This window comes from Triturus cristatus, chromosome 3_1 (assembly GCF_964204655.1).
Source record: "Triturus cristatus chromosome 3_1, aTriCri1.1, whole genome shotgun sequence".
Lineage (NCBI taxonomy): Eukaryota > Metazoa > Chordata > Amphibia > Caudata > Salamandridae > Triturus > Triturus cristatus.
Genome location: NC_140583.1, coordinates 761,394,195 through 761,411,814, shown reverse-complemented (window position 1 = coordinate 761,411,814; position 17,620 = coordinate 761,394,195). Strand labels below are relative to the sequence as shown.

At 45.4% G+C, this 17,620-nt stretch overlaps 1 protein-coding gene across 1 annotated transcript in view; it reads left to right on the top strand.

The window, feature by feature from the left end:
• The first annotated feature begins 1,477 nt into the window (after window positions 1-1,477).
• PRR33 (proline rich 33) overlaps window positions 1,478-17,620 on the top strand; it is an 85,321-nt gene continuing 69,178 nt past the window's right edge. Inside the window, exon 1 of the mRNA XM_085644933.1 lies at window positions 1,478-1,649. The gene's annotated coding sequence lies outside the window, so the exon portion shown is untranslated. The remainder of the gene's footprint in view (window positions 1,650-17,620) is intronic.

The following is a 17,620-nucleotide window of genomic DNA, read 5'->3' as shown; positions in this document are numbered from 1 at the left end:
ACTTTTGGTTGAAGTTTTGTGAGCTTAAGGCATTGTTGCCTCCTTTAATTATAACTGGTGGCAATATCTGATTCTAGAATGATTCACCAACGCTTTAGTACCACAAAGGACACAACGTTCCTTGGCATTTGAAAAAATTGCTTGTCATTTTATCATTATATTGTTTATTTATTTTTAAGATACACACTATACTTTTTTAAGGCCTAGTGGCCATTGCGTACACTTTTTTCAAACCAGTCGTGTGGTAAGTGTGACATGCACATTTGCATATGTAATTTAGTACAGGCCTCTATACAGCTGAGATCATTAAATAGTTCTTATCTATCTTTGTAGGTGCTACAAAGCAGTCCTGCTGACGACCCACAAAATTAATGCCTGGGATCGAAAAGTCGACACTTAGGACATGTAGACTGATATTCATTGTGAGTTGCCCAAACTGTACTCCAATTATGAGTCAAAACTGGAAATTAATTTTCAAATAAGTCTACATTGTTCTTTTGTTTTGGATCTGTTCACAAATAACCATTCAGTGCAAAATGTATTCACATATGCCATGTTATTCACAGTGCCGTTCACTGAAGCACCCCTGATATGTAAAGATTGACAATAGAAAATGCTGGTATTATTACATTATGTGTACATGTTGATTGCTGATACCAAGGCAGCTCAGGCTTGGGGATTCCCTGGATGGAACCATTGTCTTCCTGTACTATTGATTACCCAGGGTCTCAGGAATATAGGGTTGTGCCATTTTTAGGTCGAGCCTGGGCAGCGCTTCCGCTGCTCTGCGAGCCATGCTGTATCGGGGTATGGACTTGAAGTCCTGCCCACTCTCTGCCCATATTTCTCATTGGCTTGTGTCATCGCCCTTCTTAAATACTGGCTTCTGATTCGTTCATAGGCTTGTTAGTTCCTCCTTTGTTCCGCCTTGTCTTTATCTGTAACCTCCCATGAGGACTAGCCCTTTCACTTTGGTTGTTACACAGTATGTCTTCTTTACTCTGTCAGCACTATTTTCTTTAATGAGTTTCTTTTACTGCAGGAGGGTCAAGCATTTGGAATGCAATCGGTCTCACATTTGCGAGAGTTTCAGCTATTTGGCATTGTAAATGACAATGCCTTTTATTTATGTTTTAAAATCAAAAACATAAATAAAAGGCATTGTCATTTACAATGCCAATATAGCTCAAACCCGCGGAAATGCGAGACCTACTGCATTGCAAATATTTGTTTATTGATGCTACGTGTTCAGTTTACTTTGTATTCCCTATTTCCATCATAGTGAGGTGACGCCATGTGCTTCTTCAGTAAAAGCAACTTTGCCACTCGTGCGGCCGTGAAGTTCTGCGAAGTGGACAGCAGAGGGCGTAAGCGGCACAGGATAACACCTCTGTTCCCGGTCCCTTACAGCATGGAGCCCTCGCTCGCTCTCATAACTTTCCATGCAGCTCTCAGCCCTCTCCCAGCCTAAGAGCCGGGGGGCTTTTAGGACCGGGCTGGCGGCGGCAGGCGTTATTTTTGGCTACGGGTCCTCCGCCTCCTTACATTTGAAGGGCAACTTTGGGTGAGGGGGACCGCGGAGGATTTCGACGCGGCCAGCTCCATGAGCCAGCGGCTGCCCCCTGAGACCACCTCCGGCCATACCCCAGGTACGGTGCGCGTCGCTGTCCTTTTGTCCAGCTCCCATCTTCCCAAAAGTCATGTTGCAGTTGGGGGTAGTGGGTGTTATTTTCCAAGTACAGTGCCCCCGCCTGCTCGGTGCCCCAGGCACAGGTGCGTAGGCAGGTAGGAATTGTGCTGAGTATATTAGTGGCTAAGGGACCATTCACGCGCAAATGCCTGGGCCGACAAGCAGCCACGGTTAACAATGCATAGATGTTAAAGACAATTTGACGGAGGTGGCTTGGCGTTTAATCTCCCAGAGAACGTTTATGAAAAGTGCTGCCATTTCATAGCACTTTAGGCCAGTAAAACTTCCCAAAACTAGATTTTGCTTTGCATATGTTCGTGGATGGTGGTGAAATATTTATTGGGGGAGGTCAAGTATTTTTTCCTGAAACACAGTTGCAAACTGGGTTTTTTAAGGTGCATTGCCAGCAACAGGATTCTGAAATAATTTTATATGCTGCTCCGTGAGCCTCCAAAGAGGAACGTATCATTTTCTTTAAATACACTATTTGCAGGTCGCCAAATGCTTTAGAATGTGCAGATTGTGGTGGTTGTTGATGCTGACAGGGGGTGACTGATTTTAGCATTATGTAACTTGGACATCTCAGCTGTAGCAGAGAACCTGCTCATTTACAGGACAATGCAAACCGCTTGGACTGGAGGATATATAACCTCCATAAGTACGGATTTAGTGCAGTGAGAATGGTAAAGTTATGGATGGACCAGGCTCCTGACGTACGAGGTGCTTGCGGAGTCAGTCAGTGTATCGAATATCAGACTGCATACGTCTATCTAGGTGCAGAGCATTGTTCAGTCGTGAGTTGTTGGTAAGATACGTAACAAGTGAAGCATTAGGGACCCAATCACTATCGAAGGAACCTATTATTTGCTCGTTTATCATAAGATTGGGTTGGATTCAGCAGATTCTATTTTCTGCCTTGTTCTCAGCCTAAATATTGGAGTTTATAAGACAGACTGACTGCAAAGGCATGGGCCCACTACTTAAAGAGAAAAGTTGTCATTGCTGAGCCGTCAGCCTTGCCCAATGCCAGGGGTGAGTAGCCATACTATTTAATTTCCCTTCTGGCCTAGTGCCAGCAGGCCTGCCGCTGTGTGCCGGTGCGGTGATGTCTGTGCCTCAGGTACCGTAGGCTCTGCCACTCCGCTTTGCAGTCAAAGTTGCAATATTCGTCTCTACTGTCAGACGCTTGGGCCCAACCCAGTCCAACCTCACCACGACCCCCATACCCAGCTTGAAGCTACCTACTCTCTCAGGTATACTGCTCACATCTGGATCTACCCTAGGTACAGTAAGTCCTATGTGGGAGAGGTTGGTTAAGGTGCATGAGTTTCGAAATCATGCTCCAAATAGGGTGCAGCTTATCTCAAGGTGCATACATGTGGAAGGTTGCGGTGTGTGTGGGAGGAGATGCAGCCATGCATTTATGCTTGCAGTTTGTTTGAGTATCGGGTCAGTAGCTTGTGTTATTAGAGATGGGGAGAAGCAAGTCCGAGGATGCTTTTCGGAATTAGAGGTGATTTTCAATCTTCTTATTCGAGCAGTGATTAAATTCCACACTATAGTCCCCACGAGTTGGAGTCTTTCTGAGTGGAGGTACCATCAATAATGGGGTAAGCCCGGAGTGCAGGGATCTTATTACACAATTTGAGTGTTTTTTTTTAAGGGAGAGTGGTCCAGTTCCATGGACTTCTTGGTGAACATTTACAAGTTAATGAAGAATCATGTGGAGGCCCATGTGATATTAAGAAATGTTGACCAGAAAGTAAAGTTAGAGGTGTACTGAACCCTCTACTGTAGATGCAGTTTACGCCAAGTAAGAGCACGGCTCTCTCCTACTGAAAATAATCTCTATAAGATTATCTGGTGAGTGACAGTGAAAAATACGGCAGGCGTGCACCTTTGTTAGGGGAGAAATCCTGCTCCAGAATTGCAATGTAGGTTATTTTCTTCAAAATACTTAAATGCAGGGATCATGTGACGATCCAGATTTAATAGTATTAATCATTAAGAATGAAACGTTTGTAAGTGAGGGTAAAGATGAGACGTGTTACCCAAAAAGCATGAGTAACATCTGTGGGTGTAGGAAAGAAACTAGCATTTTATGATCTGACTTGACAGAGCAGCTGTCGCCAAACAATTATGTGAGAACCATCAGATGAGGGACTTTGGCTCCGCCCACAAGTTGGGAGACTGGCGTACATGTTTCGATTGGGCAGAAGTTGTGTGCTTCCACAAAAAGGTGCTTGCCTTCCACACAGCTGTGATTTTATTTGAACTTTCAGGGTTTCATGTGCCATTGTAATGCTATTAAAGTGCTTTAGATAACTAGATGATTTATGGCATTTGTCTCAGGCAGCAAACCAGATGGGTTGAGACAGTTATTGACATACATGGATTTTAAAGGCTGGCTTGACAGTGCTTTCATAAAACAGACCTATTGCCTTTTCCAATGCTTGTTCAATTCTGCTATAGAAAAAATCATGTTATATTGGAACACCAGGTGTTTGAAAAAGGAATATCATTATTACAACACATATGTCCTAGTAATCCTGCTCACATATTAGAATTTCTCCTACTGACTCAGGTTCCTCCCCATCAGCTGTGGACACCGCCAAAGCCTCTGAAGAGTTTGGACTTTCAGCTGTGGGACATAGCTTAGCTCCCCTCCTCACTCTTAGAGTCTTTTTGGGAAGTTTGGGACATATTTACTAGTAAAGTGGCGAAGCATGTCGTTAAGCCAAGAAGGCCAACGACACACTGCATCACTTTATAAACACAGAGCTGCACCATATTTGCAAGAATATTGGACAGCCCTGCATTCCCCCCTGCGATAGCGCTAAATTTAGCTGCCTAGCGCCAATGCAGGCACCCTTGCACCATAGTGCAAGGGTGTCTGCATTGCAGGGGAAGATTGTTTACGTGCAGGAAGGGACACCTTCCTGCACATTAACAATCTTTAAATGGTGTTTTGTAACTTCTGTGTGCTGCTCAATGCAGCACACACAGAGGTGCAAAATGTAATTTTTTTATATGATTGTTTATGTGCAGGAAGGAACACCTTCCTGCACTTAAACAATCCTTGGCGTTTTGCTGTTTCCATGTGTGCTGCACAATGCAGCACACATGAAAACAGCAAAAACGAGGAGAAATTAAACATTTTAAGACAAGGATTTCCCTGGTCTTAATGCTGGCACTGCTCCATATTTACACCACCCTTGTAAATATGGGACAGCGCCAAAATCAAAGGGTGTTGTGGTGGAACGCCCACAGCATCACCCATTGCCCTCTCCTTTCTCGCTAAGTATAGAGTGAAAGGGTGCTTTATTTAGAAGGCAGCGTTAAGCCACATTAAGTGGCTTAATGCTGAAAGCCCCTTTCGCCACCACAATGTCCTGAAAAGTGACGTGGTGGCGATAGGGGCTTGTAAATATGCCCCAGGGTTGCTTCAGGTCTCATGTCAGCAGCTTGTCTAGTGATATTTATCTTTTGCATTCTGGTATTTGTAATCCAGTTTTTCCAGGAAAGCAAACTACAAGCATCGGAATTCAATGAAAGATTCGTGACTGGAGAGGTCACTTGCCTGCCTGTGCCTTCATTTGTAGTAGAGATCATTGAAGCACTTTGTGATTGAACCAACCTTTAGCAGATAACGGGCCATATAGCAACAGCAAAGGATGAGCACCTACATTTCTGACCTGTAGTCAGAGACCTTGCCCGCTAGGTCATGAGAGCCACTCTTTGTTTTGGTGGTGGTTCTCATTTTAAATCTAAATCTAATTCTGGCCAAACCAATGACAGACCAACCACCTGGGCTTACACTGTTCAGTGGTTATGGGGAGGCACTCCAGAAGTATAGCATTTGCCAGCCCCACCCTGGCTCAGATCTGCCAATGGTAAGCCGCCAATGGCTCCTAATGCTCAGGGCTAAGGCAGGTCTAAGAGAGGACATGTGTGCCACTGCTGCCATTGCTTCTTATATACAAGACCTCTGCGACTCACTCGCCTCGTTCTTCCACCGCAAGATCGCGACATACACAACAGCTTCGGTGCACCAACCACGCACCCTACCGCCGAACCAACACCCCCCACCACCACCCTCTGCGCCTGGACCCCGGTCAGCACCGAAGACACCACCCGCACGATGAACACCATCCACTCCGGATCTCCAATCGACCCCTGCCCCCACCACGTCTTCAACAAGGCCGACTCCATCATCGCACCCCTACTCCGGGACATCATCAACACCTCCTTCTACACCGCCACCTTCCCGGAGAGCTGGAAGCACGCCGAGCTCAGCGCCCTCCTGAAGAAACCAACAGCGGACCCCACCGACCTCAAGAGCTTCCGCCCCATCTCGCTCCTCCCTTTTCCTGCCAAAGTCATCGAGAAGACAGTCAACAGACAGCTCGTCCCCTTCCTCGAGACGAACGGCTCCCTCGACCCCTCGCAGTCCAGTTTTCGAGCAAACCACAGCACCGAGACCGCACTGATCGCAGCCACCGATGACATCAGCTCCCTGCTCGACAACAGAGAAACAGCGGCCCTCATCCTCCTGGACCTCTCTGCAGCGTTCGACACTGTCTGCCACCGCACCCTAGTACAGCGCCTCAGCAACATCGGGATCCAAGAGAAGGCACTGAAGTGGATCATCTCGTTCCTCGCCGGAGGAACTCAGAGAGTCCGTCTCCCCCCGTTCAGATCCGACGCCACCGAAGTCATCTGCGGCGTACCACAAGGATCATCACTCAGCCCAACCCTCTTCAACATCTACATGAGCCCCCTCTCAGCCATCGCACGCCAACACAACCTCAACATCATCTCCTACGCCAACGACACCCAGCTGATCCTCTCCCTCACCATACATCTGGGAGACCCATAGAAAGAATCCAACGTCAACGTCCTGACTATACAATCATAGGACTCTGTAAGAACTATTCAAAATCCAACTCCTTGGATTGCAATATAGTAGGATCTCATACCAGAGTTGGTTCATGTTTTTACCAAAAAAAACTTAAATTTCTTTTGTTTCTCTTTTTTTCCCTTATTTTTGTGTAGAATGTCTGATGGTACGTAAGAGTGATTGATAGGTGAGAATGCGAATGCAATGTTCTTTTGGAAACAATCAGTTTGGGGGTTCCTTGTATGAGCTTTTTAAACTGTTTTGCCTTTCAAATTTGTTCATGTAAATCAATCAGTAAAGAAACATCTGTGTAGTAATATTTGAACTGTATACAAATTACACACTAAAAGAACATATATGAATGTTTTATTATCTATAAAAAAAAAGAAAATAATAAAAAGAATGAAAATGTTTTTGAAATAACTTTGTTTCCTGGGTTTTTGTAAAGAATTAGTGATTAACACGATATACAAAAAAAGATAGGTCAGATAAGAGGTCTCTCTCTTTAATTTGTCTTTCTCCCCTCCTCTTGGACCTAAAAGTACCTAGGGGAAACCTTTGCACACACAACTCCTCCCTCTTGATGACCAGACAAGTCAACGCCGTCTCATCATCATGCTTCAACACCCTGCGCATGCTCCGTAAGATCTTCCGATAGATCACCTCCGAAACCAGGAGGACGGTCACCCAGGCACTCGTCACCAACCGACTGGACTACGGGAACACCCTCTACGCCGAAACCACAGCCAAACTTCAGAAAAGACTTCAACGCATCCAGAACGCCTCCGCACGACTCGTCCTGGACATCCCCCGACACAGCCACATCTCCGGCCACCTGAGAGACCTGCACTGGCTCCCCGTCTGCAAGAGGATCACGTTCAGGCTCCTCACCCACGCACACAAGGCTCTCCACGACCTGGGCCCCACGTACCTCAACAACCGCCTGACCTTCTACACGCCCACCTGCCAGCTACGATCCACCAGCCTCGCCCTCGCCGCCGTACCACGCATCCGCAGAGCCACCGCCGGATGAAGATCCTTCTCCTACCTGGCAGCCAAGACTTGGAACTCCCTCCCCATCCACCTTCGGCTGACCCAGGGCCATCTCTCCTTCAGGAAGCAACTCAAGACCTGGCTCTTCGAGCAGTAACGGACCCCTCTCCCCCAGCGCCTGGAGACCCTTCCGGGTGAGTAGAGCGCTATACAAATGCTATGATTGATTGATTGATTGATTGATATGTGGAAGAAGTGCCATACTTGTTTTTGTAAACACATTTTATTGATATTTTCAGTACTGCAAACATTGCAGTGCAGGCACATTAGCAAAGAACTCATGTACGTTCATAGATGCATTACAATAAGCTCCCTACTGAAGCAGCAGATATTAACAACAGTATTGCTCAACATCATATATTATGTATGAATGGCCAGCCCACCAACACCTTAACATTACTATCCTCCCGCCCACACCCTTCTTCACCCAACCCAACCTGCTTCAGCCCGATTGGTCCTATATTTTAAGCTGTTGAACACACATCCAGTGGCCCATACGGGAGTTTCTCAGAACAATAGGTAGTACCTGTCTCCATTCACTCTGTCAATCAAGTTGTGCCCCCTTTACCCTCAGGGGTGGTTGCAGCTAATGGGGAATTAACAGGGGACCCCTCTTCTGACTCCTGGAGACAATCCATAAGGTGGTCCTATGCCCGGGCTCTATTAAACCCTGTACCCTTTTAACTTCCTGGAATAATACCGCACCTTCATAGCTTGCCCATAAGATGAGGTCCTCCTTCTATTTAGTCAATCTAGGTACCCTAGTTGCCTTCCAATGTAAGGTGATTTCACGTTTTGCAAGGAGTGGTGCCAGGTCAACAAATCTGCTTGTAATCTTATGGCTGGTAGTGCGTGGGAATCCCCTCGAGAGACAGTCCAGGGGAGTGAACTGGGTCCTTCTTTGGGTAACCTCATTTAGGCATAAAACTACCTATTTCCAGAAATCCAGTAGTGTAGGGCAAGACCATACCATGTGCAGCATCTCAGCACCATGTTCCCCACATCTGGGGCAGGGCTTCAGCTGTGTGGAAAAGCTTAATGATTCCACCAGGGGTAAGGTATGCCCTATGGAGGAGGAAGAAGTGAATTAATTTGAATTGAACATTATAGGATACTTTATATGTAGTGGCAAGTATCGTTTCCCATCCCGCTTCGAAGACATATCGCCAGATCCTCCTCCCATTTCTCACGCAACTCTACTAGTGGTGTAATAAAGTCGGCTTTCAAGGCCTGGTAAAGGTTAGTGACTGCTTTGGTACAGCCGGTCGAGGTGCATAGGACCTGGCTGCACAGATTCGTAGGAGGTTCAGTTGTCCCCACTCTCCAATGTTTGCACAATGTCACTACATTTGATCTGTGCAGTAAGATTTGACCTATAGGCATCTCGAAAGTCTCAGAGAAATCCTCAAATTCTAACAGCTCACCGTCTCTATAAAGGTCTCCCACTCAAGTGACTCTGGAAGTTGCTCACTCCGCTAGTGCCTGCAGCGCTCCCCAACCCCAAGCTAACATTTCCAGTCCCAGCAACGGGATATGTAGTGAATAAGGTAGTCAGGTCCGGGTTCTCTGAAGGCAGCACTGCAGCAGCGACGGACAATACTGCAGCATTTCCACAAACTGGCAGTCAGGGGTTCAGTAAAACATGAAATAGTGCCCAGTAGCTTGTAGCAAAATTATCCCCGCCCTTGCCTCAACCCATTTGGGAATGTAACCACTGGTTGAACCATTGGAGTTATGCCACCAAGTAGTAAGCTTCGGTGCTGCCAGTCCACCCTCCGTTCTCGGGTGCTGCAGCTTAGACATCGCCAATCTCGGTCTACCCGTCCCCCAAATTAGATCAACCATCAGCAAGTTCAGATCCCGAAATAAGCGGCGGGGAATGAGACGTGGCAAAGTGGAGTAAAATATAGCAGTCGGGGGAGCACCACCATTTTAGCTATAGCAATCCTTCCTGCCACTAAAAACGGCACCCACTTCCAGAACCTGACAATGGACCGGAGGGCTCGGATCTGAGTACCGATATTGACATCAAGAAGGTCATTCATATTACAATGGATCTTAACGCCAAGGTATTTCAGGCAGGTCCTATACCAGGCAAGACCACGCAGATCTTGAGACTGGGAAGCAGTGCCATACGTGATATAAAAATGTTTCTTTCTCACAACATGCAAAATATACAACTGTGTAGCTACTTCTCAATCAGTGCAATCATGGATGTGGCTTACTCCTTTTAGTGGCTTCCCTTGTGCTACGCTGATAATATCCACCTCGGACATCCCGGCTTGCAAACAGACCCTTAGTTTCGCCCTCCTTTTACTCTGTGCACCTTGTTGGTGGGGGAGGTTCCCAGCCCATTCCTCTTTGCCCTGGTTTAGTTTTTTCCTACCTGGATGCATTCTGTCCATCCCCCATTTCCTGTGTTGTGGATATCTCCAATTGTAACTGGAGCAGATGGAGTTCTCAGTTCAATTCTGTTTTTAATTAATAATTTATTAATATGGTAGTATATTCAATACATACATTTAAGTGACAGCTGTGAGAGAATGCCCTTTTGCAGGATCACCAACACTTAGTGTTGGTTTAAAGTCTCTACACAGTGACACTGACGTCCAGCACCCAGTGTATGTGCTCTGACCCCTAAAAACATGTATAATTGGCTAATCCCTCATTGGCATATTTAACTTACCCATAAGTCTATTGTTTTGTGTGCACCTTGCATTTAACTTTTCTACTTTGCACCCAGAGGCTGTAAGTTAAATGTCACAAGTGGACTGCAGCACCTACTGTGCAGCCACGAAAAAAGCAAAACAAAGCATGTCTGCTCCTGCGGCCTGAGTGAGCAGATTTAAAACTGTAATTTCGATCTGGTAAAAGAAACCTTTTGCCAAGCATAATCCTTCATTTTTAACACATATAAGTCACCCCTACAGGAGGCCCTAATTGCCCATTGGGAAGGGTGCAGGGTATTTAAGAAGTACACATGTGTATTTAAGTTTTACATGTCCTGACAGTGAAACATCTCCAAAGTTGTTTTTCACTGCAGCAAGACTGGCTCTCCCATAGAAAAGCACTTGGTTGCATTATAGCACTTTAATGTATAACATCGGAATAGCTTAAACCGTTGTTGAAGAGCTCAAATTAAAAGTAATTTAAAATCCAAAAAGATGGTTTAAAGTCAGATTTGAAATTACAATTTCGAAAATGCCACTTCTAGACAATTGGCATTTTTCGGCCTACAGCCTCTGGTAGCCCTTTTAGAGATACTCCACAGCTGCCACCCGACAGCCTGCTGGGAAGTGGGAATTGCTCTCAGGATGGAACTCAAGGGTCTTGGCTGGGAGGAGGTCTGACCGTCTCCTGACAGTATGGTCTGGGGGATGTGGCCGCCAACTGTTCCAGCTTCAAAGGGGCAGCTTCTGTTACTGGCAGATGTAACTCACACTCAGGCCTGCCCATACCATTGTATAAGTAGCCAGAGTGGCTCCAATTCCAGTTGAGGGAAACTCTGTCCCAGAACTCATTTTGCAGGGAGGAGTTCCTCATTTCCCTAGACACACCTCAGGGGTGTGTCCATTGCTCTGACCCAGGGAAGGAAGATTCTGACTTCTTGGCTTTAAGCAGAGAGATGCACTGTGGGATTGCTTAGAGCCTTCCCCCCAGGAAATGAGGTAAGACTGGGTAGGGTTGACTGTGGGAATTCTATTCCTTTCAGAGAGTCTACCCCACACAGGTAGTTCCAGGTATAAAAGTGGCATCCCTGGCTACCTCCTTCAGAACACTGCTGGACCTTTGGAAAACAGAAGAAGGACTGCACCTGCTAAACCAAAGGGCTGGAACTTACAAGAATCACTGAGAATGCTGTTTCAGCTGTGGAGAGGAACCTTTTATGTCCTTGAGCCCAGGACCGAAGAGTTAAACCCAAGGGCTAGTTGGATGGTCTCCTGTTAAGCTATAGGAACAAAAAAGCTGCAAGAAGCCTGAAACAAAGAAGAGCCAAACTGACCAGTTCAATTGGATTTGCCCTGGACCCTGCTGGTGGCTTCTGGGAGATTGAGTCCTAACTTACCAAGTGGTGCCCTAAAGGTCCTAGATGGACCTTTTGCTGGTGTTCAAGTGTACTCTCTCCCCCTCAAAATTTCAAAACTGAACATAAATTTTTCCTAAAAGAACCAGAGGCTACCACGGGACTGCGACCGAACCGCTGTTTTCGTCACATTGCAGGTCGGATTTAACTTGCTGTTTTGTTCTGACGATAGCAGGATGACCTCCAGAAAAGTTTCAAAGTTCCAATATGGAGGATTTCATCGGGACAAACGCTGAGCTGCACTCTGCCATTAGCATGCCTTCCATCGGATTCTGCCAGCAGCCCGCACCGGCAATGAGAAAATCCTCCCCGAAAAAGGCTTAAGTCAGAGGGTAAACTTTGCACTGGGACAAAACTGGTCCCTGTATCTGACCAACACTACATCACGGGCTACCGTATATTTTGACTTTGTCCTGGTTTAGTGTGACCAGATCCCTTTGGTTGGTGCTTTGAGCTTTATGGTGCTGGAAAAATCTAAAACTCCTAAATATCTCCAGATACCCTGGTCCAATTGTTGTTGTTTTGGTGTCTATTTGTTCAGTAAGATCTATACTGTCTTGATAAATTGGAGTGGAATTTTTATTGTGTTGTGTTTTTGACTTATTAACCGTTTCGGTACTGATAAATGCTTTGCACTTCTTTGTTGTCTGTCAGAGCTACCAAGGACTGAGCGAAGGATTAAATTAAATTAACCTAACTAGATCCGATACAGAATAGTGACATTATTACTACTTGATGAGGTCTCGCAAATACTCCAACTAATAATCCAGTTTCTCACAAAAACATATTGATTTACATCTGCACCAATTTCACAACAACAGTTCTAAAATGTTTATTAAACATAGGACATCACTAGGTTATAGAACCATAACTATAGACTATAATGGTGAAATATAAACAAAGGAAAATTCACCTATTGATATTAATGTAAAGCAATTGCTCTATGAATAATAGAATTATCTATTCCTTTGTAGACAATTCAACATTAGCTAAAAAGGTTTGCTAACCTTAATCATTAAGATGATTACATTGATACCAGATTTCCTTATATTTTATTTCATGTCTATTTTCTTAAACTATATCTTTTGGCAATACATTTCCAGTATTCAGCTCTAATGTCAAGTACTTTTGGACAGAGTTAAGGCACATATTATCCATAAAATCATACTACAAATGCCTACAATTAACACCGCTATTCCCAATAAAATCCTACTCTCAGTGGGCCTGTTTTTGGTAGGAAAATAGTATCAATAAATCAACAGCAAATACCTGGCTCCATTTTTACCAACCACCAATTCATGTGATCTAATACATCAATCCAAAAAGGAACAGCATTCCTACAATTTCACACAATGTATGAAGGTAGCGGAAGATAAATTACAGTTCTATCAGTTCACTGAAGTAAACAGTCCTATTTGAATCCTTTTAACTTGAGACCGAAATAGTCTAAAGAGAATCATTTGCTGCATGCATTTGAGTCCCATAGCAGTACTTCTTATATAACAGGAGGTGAAAATATATTGGATTTCACTGTGCGCACGAGAGGCGTCTCTTTAGAAATCCCGCCACATTCATTAACAACAGTCCTAATAATAATTCTGAAAGCAGATAATACCTACCTTACCAGGTTGTTTTGATGCTTGTATTTAGTTTTTTTAGTAGTCAAATTCTTATATAGTACTAGTAACCCATTACCATACTTGTACTATTTTAAAGATCCCTTATTTCACTCATACAGCCCAATGTAATATTTTACTAACTTTATTGCTTATTGAAGCTATCCTATGAAAGAGGAATATGTCTCCTTGTTCTGCCAAATGTGTACTAGCAGGACGCTTAACCACAATTGGACTTTTTTAAATGTAATATCCCACAAAATTAGACAACATACAATTTAATTAAACGGACTCTATCCTCCTTTGTTCTTTCCTGTCTGGTGACTCTGGCCTCAGAAGCCAGAACACACTAGCCTCTTGCAAAGACAGGATGCAGCTTCTGCTTGGGAAGAGCGCACTAGTTTTCAAATATTGCAGCACCTCTTGTCTGCGGTCTCCATCTTTGGCCTATGAGGGGTTATACATGCTGCACCTTTCAGCCATTAGTGGGTTTATCTCGGCTTGTCACCTAGGAGGCTTCTGCCTTCTTATCCTCCGTGTGGGCTCCAGATCCGCTGGCCAGAACAGGTAGTTTTTGAGATATATACCCATAAAGGAAATGGCACTCTTGGAATTCAACATCGGGAGCTTGCCCACTACTTCCTTCTGTCACTTTGAAAAGGGAAGAGATGAATTGTCTCTGTACTCCAGTTAGTAAAGGAATGGTCGCTTCTGCACCCACGTCCATAATACGGCATGGGCGCAGAGGCAAAGAGATACCCTCATTTGCATGAGACCACACACCCATGCAAATGAGGGACCCGCCCCACCCCCCCTTCAGATAGCGCTGGCGCTACTTGTGTCCCAGAAGACGCACCACAGGCGTTTGAGGCCTCTTCAGTAATACCAAAGTGCCCCTGGGGCACATGCCTGTTGCACCCTGGGGAATTTTCTATAATATGGCCAAACAGTATCCACAGCTGATGCTGCCCAGTAACCATTGACTGCCCAGGGTTCCATGAAAAGGTAGTGCAGCTCTTTCAGGTACAAATGCTGACAGACAGGTGGCACATACTCATAATGAAATACCAGTGACGCTGGAGTACCCTTCTTCATTTTGTTTTATCTCACCCACTGGAACTGGCACAATGTGAGAGTAGGAATCTATTCCAACGTGGTCCGCATCTCATCCAGACTCCTTCGGAGATCCACAGTGGGCATTTGTTGCCTAAACAGCCTTGTATCGCCACAAAGTTCTGTACTCAATGAGAGTTGCCTCAAGAACAATGGTACTACTTGGGATGTTCTCAGGGACTCCTGGATAGAGCAAAGCAGCATTGGCAACTTGCAAGCAGTGTCTCTCCCATCTATGGTTAGTTCCACTCCACAGTACTTAAATCGTAATCCTCTATTTTTAGATAAAAGCAGGTTTTAAGTTGTTGTAAAGCTCTCAATATCATTACACCACGTTAAATGCAGGCCTGCTTGGGTTGCCAAAGGGCTGCCCACTACAACTAATGCCATCAGTATTGTCCCGACAGTAACCTGTGAGGAGCCTGCTAGCGGCGTAGAAGAGAGCGGCTTGCTAGAGCTTTAGCACACCTGCAGACAGAGGCAGGCTAAACCGGAGCTATCCTTGGCTAGGCTTGATGACTTGCCCTTTGATGTTACACATGCAGCCCTTTTCTCTGTGTATCGTAAGAATAAAGCGGCCATACAACCAGTGAGGCGCGTCCGTCTCACTCTCCCTTTGCCGCTGTTGAAAGGGAGGAGTCACTGAGATGAAAACTCGATCTGTTGCACCAAATTCTTCCTGCTCAGGATTGAGCAAGAAGGACAGCCCTCGATTCGGAGTTGAGTTTGAGCAAAAGAAATTTAGGGTATACATAAGGGCGTGGATGCATGGATCTGCAACACCATGCAACACTGGATGGACAGGCATTTGAGAGTGGACTTAGATGTGTAGAAGGCACTCCCTCCGAACCATGGTTTGCTAGTTTTGTGGCAAAACCCATATTTGCTCCCTGGTAGCCTTTCCTCTGTTTTGTAAAGTAATTTTATTTGTAGCTCCTATATCTAGTGAGTAGATTTGTAAAATATGCTATTGCACCTCAGTGGGGATTTGTCTACACTGTAAATGTTTTAATGGACGATGGTCTCCCAGGTAATAGTTCCTCCGGTGGCTCTGACCCCCATATATTTCTGGCACCAGGCGGCTCTCTTTCCCAAGACTTCCTCTTCGGAGGACATGCCTATCTCTCAGAGTGTAGATCTGGAATGGCCACAAGGGCCCACCCATCTTCTCTCTTCTATTTTTAAGTGGATAAACTTTCCATCTGTTGGAGAGGAGCTTGGGCTGCACGTAGACGTCAGAAATAACCTGTTGGCTCCCGGACTTCCATCGTCCCTCGAGTCTGTGCCCTCAGAGATGGACGATCCCCTGTGGCTCTTATTTCGTCAAGTATTTGGTGAGCTCCCACTTGCTGAAACATCTGGCTTGCAGTAGGTGGGGTGCAGCCGACAGCAACAGGCAGGCTGAAGGCTAATGCAGTAAGAAAAATTTCTTGGGGAGAGTAATTATTTAGAGTTTGGCAGAAGGGATACTTGGTCAATACATGGTAGACATCTGTCCACCTTATTACAGATACCTTACATTATAATGCACCTGTAATACATCGGACCATATGCTATAATGCACCTGTAATACAGCGGACCATATGCCATAATGCACCTGTAATACAGCGGACCATATGCCATAATGCACCTGTAATACAGTGGACCATACGCTATAATGCAGTTGACCATACACTATAATGCACCTATAATGCAGTGGACCATACGCTACATTGCACCTATAATGCAGCGGACCATACGCTATAATGCAACTGTATTACAGTGGACCATACGCGTTAATGCAACTTTATTACAGGTACCATATGCTATAATTCACCTGTATTACAGGTACTGTAGGAAGCTGGCTCTGTATATACTATACCAAAGTAAGGTATAGTGTGCACAGAGTCCAGTGGATCCCCAAAGGTAGGCAGAGCTAAAAGTAGATCACAGCTTACTCTCGATTTGTGGTAGTGTGGGCGAGCAGCAAGGCATTATCAGAGGGTAGTGTTAAGCATTTATTGTACACACTCAGGCAAGAAAGGATGTCACACACTCAAAGACTGATCTCAGACCAATTTGATTGTATAAAAAAATTATTTAGTTTGATTTTTATTTTCTAGAACAACGCCAAGCCTGGTACAGGTAAGTGTAATACTTTGCAAGAATAATGCAGTTGAAATGCAGTAGAACGCAAGTGGTTTGTTTACAGGTAAGTCAACTGTCAAAATTACTTTTCAGTTACTATTGTGATTAATTTCTATGTTACTTTGCAGACTACCTTTTAAGTTACTTTTTCTACTCAATGTGATATGTCTAGATATCACACTGGGACACTTCCTAGAGAAAAGGTACGTAATTCAGTTTTCGTATATTTGCAGTTTCTTAGGTTTTCATACAAACCAACTCCACACTTAAAAGGTTTTTCACAGAAAAGCAGGCAATACAGTTCTATGGGAGAAAACAGAGTTATCGGTTTAATGGTAAGTACTTTAGGTTTTGGAGTTGGTATTCTGGGGTAAGAACCAGAGTTCTCCCAGGGTCAAGGATGCACTCTCAAAGCACCCTCAGCGGCATTAGGGCGGCCGGGTGCAGAGTGCTGAGGCCCAATGTTATCCAGTGAGGTTAGGGTACTCCGGTTGGGGGCTGCTCACGAGCAGGACACAAGGTTGCGGGCACAAAGCTCCTGGTGTTCGGCTCAGGGCAAAGGTGGATCTGATTTAGCACACAAGGTGCACCCACAGCGGCACGGGGGGGCTGGGTGCAGGGTGCTGTTTTGGCATCGGGTGCCCTGTTGATTTCACTGGGGGATTCTCCCGTTGCAACAAACACTGCAGGCTCGAGGACAAAGATCTTCTGGAGGCAACCACTGGTTGGAGAGGTAAGTTAGGATGCTGGGACACCATTGGTTGGGCCACCCAAGGCCGTAGGACATTGGGTGCAGGGGTGTCTTTTGGCGTTGGGTTTTTCTTACCAGCTCCGGTCGCAGTCGGGGGGGGATTTTCCAGAAAGATGCTGCAGGTGTCGACTGAAGACTTGAGGCAGGTCAGGGTCGCCGGAGAGACCTCCTCATGGTGTTGGGCCACTTGAACTCGGGCCGTAGGCGTTGAGTGCAGAGTGGTGCAGACTCGCGGATTTGGCCGGAGCTAGAGTCTGTGGGTTAGCAAATCCGGTGCTCAAAGGAG